Source organism: Heptranchias perlo, chromosome 35 (genome assembly GCF_035084215.1).
Source record: "Heptranchias perlo isolate sHepPer1 chromosome 35, sHepPer1.hap1, whole genome shotgun sequence".
NCBI classification, from domain to species: Eukaryota; Metazoa; Chordata; class Chondrichthyes; order Hexanchiformes; family Hexanchidae; genus Heptranchias; species Heptranchias perlo.
Window position 1 is genome coordinate 19,393,369 of NC_090359.1, and position 4,968 is coordinate 19,398,336.

The window sequence follows — 4,968 nt, forward strand, 5'->3', positions numbered from 1 at the left end:
AAGCCCCGCTCTCAAAACTTGAGCACGCAACGCCAGGCCGACACTCCCCCGGTGCCAGTACCGAGGGAAGTGCCGCGCTGTCGGAGGTGCTGTCGTCCGGGATGAGGCGTTAAACCGAGGGCCCTGTCTGCCCCTCTCTCAGGTTGACGTAAGACGATCCCAGGGACGCTATTTCGAAGAAGAGCAGAGGGGACCTCTCCCCGGCGTCCTGGGGCCAATATATTTATTCCTCATCCAACATCACTAAAAGAAAAGACGGATTTTCTGGTCATTTATCACCTTGCTGTTTGTGGGATCTTGCTGTGCTTGAAATTGGCTGCCACATTACGACAGCCACCACACTTCAAAAAGTGTACTTCATTGGCTTTGGGGCATCCTAAGGTTGTGAAAGGGGCTATATAAATGCAAGTCCGCTCTTTCTGTCGGGAAAGCAGCAGAGATGCTGGAATTCGGTTCAGCCCCCCTGGGTTAGAGAAGGGAGGAAAATCAGCCATTGATTGTCGCTCCCTGGGCAGTGGCCAGTACTGCTGCCAGGCATCGGACTCGGTGGGCGATTCCCCCATGGCCGGATAGTCCTAGGCAGGCCATACTGAACGGCCACTGAATGCCCCCAGGACCCAGGGGGACTGTACCCCGGTCGGTGACAAGGGCGGGGAAAGGGGATCGAACATGAAAGAGGGAGGGTGGGGCCGAGCAGATAGAGGCACTGATTGGTCACCAAAGCGGGAATCGGGGCCTTACAAAAACAAAATATAACAGGCTGCCCTGAGACCGGAGGGTATCACAACTTTTTATAATGTTCTGAGTCCGTTTTTGTGTTCATTAACCTGAGGGATGTTCGTGTTGGGGAATGGAACAGTTCGCAGTGTCCCCATCAAACACTCCCAGGGTCAGGTACAGGGTTAGATACAGAGTAAAGCTCCCTCTACACTGTCCCATCAAACACTCCCAGGGTCAGGTACAGGGTTAGATACAGAGTAAAGCTCCCTCTACACTGTCCCGTCAAACACTCCCAGGGTCAGGTACAGGGTTAGATACAGAGTAAAGCTCCCTCTACACTGTCCCATCAAACACTCCCAGGGTCAGGTACAGGGTTAGATACAGAGTAAAGCTCCCTCTACACTGTCCCATCAAACACTCCCAGGGCAGGTACAGCACGGGTTAGATACAGAGTAAAGCTCCCTCTACACTGTCCCATCAAACACTCCCAGGACAGGTACAGGGTTAGATACAGAGTAAAGCTCCCTCTACACTGTCCCATCAAACACTCCCAGGGTCAGGTACAGGGTTAGATACAGAGTAAAGCTCCCTCTACACTGTCCCATCAAACACTCCCAGGGTCAGGTACAGGGTTAGATACAGAGTAAAGCTCCCTCTACACTGTCCCCATCAAACACTCCCAGGGCAGGTACAGCACGGGTTAGATACAGAGTAAAGCTCCCTCGACACTGTCCCATCAAACACTCCCAGGGCAGGTACAGGGTTAGATACAGAGTAAAGCTCCCTCTACATTGTCCCATCAAACACTCCCAGGGCAGGTACAGCACGGGTTAGATACAGAGTAAAGCTCCCTCTACACTGTCCCATCAAACACTCCCAGGGCAGGTACAGCACGGGTTAGATACAGAGTAAAGCTCCCTCGACACTGTCCCATCAAACACTCCCAGGGCAGGTACAGGGTTAGATACAGAGTAAAGCTCCCTCTACACTGTCCCATCAAACACTCCCAGGGCAGGTACAGGGTTAGATACAGAGTAAAGCTCCCTCTACACTGTCCCATCAAACACTCCCAGGGCAGGTACAGGGTTAGATACAGAGTAAAGCTCCCTCTACACTGTCCTATCAAACACTCCCGGGGTCAGGTACAGGGTTAGATACAGAGTAAAGCTCCCTCTACACTGTCCCATCAAACACTCCCAGGACAGGTACAGGGTTAGATACAGAGTAAAGCTCCCTCTACACTGTCCCATCAAACACTCCCAGGGCAGGTACAGCACGGGTTAGATACAGAGTAAAGCTCCCTCTACACTGTCCCATCAAACACTCCCAGGGTCAGGTACAGGGTTAGATACAGAGTAAAGCTCCCTCTACACTGTCCCATCAAACACTCCCAGGGCAGGTACAGCACGGGTTAGATACAGAGTAAAGCTCCCTCTACACTGTCCCATCAAACACTCCCAGGGTCAGGTACAGGGTTAGATACAGAGTAAAGCTCCCTCTACACTGTCCCATCAAACACTCCCAGGGCAGGTACAGGGTTAGATACAGAGTAAAGCTCCCTCTACACTGTCCCATCAAACACTCCCAGGTCAGGTACAGGGTTAGATACAGAGTAAAGCTCCCTCTACACTGTCCCATCAAACACTCCCAGGGCAGGTACAGCAGGGGTTAGATACAGAGTAAAGCTCCCTCTACACTGTCCCATCAAACACTCACAGGGCAGGTACAGGGTTAGATACAGAGTAAAGCTCCCTCTACACCATCCCATCAAACACTCCCAGGGCAGGTACAGGGTTAGATACAGAGTAAAGCTCCCTCTACACTGTCCCATCAAACACTCCCAGGGCAGGTACAGGGTTAGATACAGAGTAAAGCTCCCTCGACACTGTCCCATCAAACACTCCCAGGGCAGGTACAGGGTTAGATACAGAGTAAAGCTCCCTCTACACTGTCCCATCAAACACTCCCAGGGCAGGTACAGGGTTAGATACAGAGTAAAGCTCCCTCTACACTGTCCCATCAAACACTCCCAGGGCAGATACAGGGTTAGATACAGAGTAAAGCTCCCTCTACACTGTCCCATCAAACACTCCCAGGGCAGGTACAGGGTTAGATACAGAATAAAGCTCCCTCTACACTGTCCCATCAAACACTCCCAGGGCAGATACAGGGTTAGATACAGAGTAAAGCTCCCTCTACACTGTCCCATCAAACACTCCCAGGGCAGGTACAGGGTTAGATACAGAGTAAAGCTCCCTCTACACTGTCCCATCAAACACTCCCAGGGCAGGTACAGGGTTAGATACAGAGTAAAGCTCCCTCTACACTGTCCCATCAAACACTCCCAGGGCAGGTACAGGGTTAGATACAGAGTAAAGCTCCCTCTACACTGTCCCATCAAACACTCCCAGGGCAGGTACAGGGTTAGATACAGAGTAAAGCTCCCTCTACACTGTCCCATCAAACACTCCCAGGGCAGATACAGGGTTAGATACAGAGTAAAGCTCCCTCTACACTGTCCCATCAAACACTCCCAGGGCAGGTACAGGGTTAGATACAGAGTAAAGCTCCCTCTACACTGTCCCATCAAACACTCCCAGGGCAGGTACAGGGTTAGATACAGAGTAAAGCTCCCTCTACACTGTCCCATCAAACACTCCCAGGGCAGGTACAGGGTTAGATACAGAGTAAAGCTCCCTCTACACTGTCCCATCAAACACTCCCAGGGCAGGTACAGGGTTAGATACAGAGTAAAGCTCCCTCGACACTGTCCCATCAAACACTCCCAGGGCAGGTACAGGGTTAGATACAGAGTAAAGCTCCCTCTACACTGTCCCATCAAACACTCCCAGGGCAGGTACAGGGTTAGATACAGAGTAAAGCTCCCTCTACACTGTCCCATCAAACACTCCCAGGGCAGGTACAGGGTTAGATACAGAGTAAAGCTCCCTCTACACTGTCCCATCAAACACTCCCAGGGCAGGTACAGGGTTAGATACAGAGTAAAGCTCCCTCTACACTGTCCCATCAAACACTCCCAGGGCAGGTACAGGGTTAGATACAGAGTAAAGCTCCCTCTACACTGTCCCATCAAACACTCCCAGGGCAGGTACAGGGTTAGATACAGAGTAAAGCTCCCTCGACACTGTCCCATCAAACACTCCCAGGGCAGGTACAGCACGGGTTAGATACAGAGTAAAGCTCCCTCTACACTGTCCCATCAAACACTCCCAGGGCAGGTACAGCACGGGTTAGATACAGAGTAAAGCTCCCTCTACACTGTCCCATCAAACACTCCCAGGGCAGGTACAGGGTTAGATACAGAGTAAAGCTCCCTCTACACTGTCCCATCAAACACTCCCAGGGCAGGTACAGGGTTAGATACAGAGTAAAGCTCCCTCGACACTGTCCCATCAAACACTCCCAGGGCAGGTACAGGGTTAGATACAGAGTAAAGCTCCCTCTACACTGTCCCATCAAACACTCCCAGGGTCAGGTACAGGGTTAGATACAAAGTAAAGCTCCCTCTACACTGTCCCATCAAACACTCCCAGGGCAGGTACAGGGTTAGATACAGAGTAAAGCTCCCTCTACACCGTCCCATCAAACACTCCCAGGGCAGGTACAGGGTTAGATACAGAGTAAAGCTCCCTCTACACTGTCCCATCAAACAGTCCCAGGGCAGGTATAGGGTTAGATACAGAGTAAAGCTCCCTCTACACTGTCCCATCAAACACTCCCAGGGCAGGTACAGGGTTAGATACAGAGTAAAGCTCCCTCTACACTGTCCCATCAAACACTCCCAGGGCAGGTACAGGGTTAGATACAGAGTAAAGCTCCCTCGACACTGTCCCATCAAACACTCCCAGGGCAGGTACAGCACGGGTTAGATACAGAGTAAAGCTCCCTCTACACTGTCCCATCAAACACTCCCAGGGCAGGTACAGGGTTAGATATAGAGTAAAGCTGAGGTTAGAAATGAAGGGTCAAGTTGGCCAGAAGGCCACTCTCTACAGTGCCAGTGTTGTCAAACATTGCCCACATCTGAGTGAGAATGCCAATTATGTGCCAGTTAGAACATGGAGACTGCAGCACCACCACTGGTGGGAGGGTGTAGTTACAGCCTGAAAAGTTTACATCGGCATTTTCCATTAGTAATGTCGTCACAGGAGTTCATAATGGAAATAAGGACTGAATGCATGACTTTAAAATAGGGACTGTATCACATCTGCACGCCCTACTTCACTT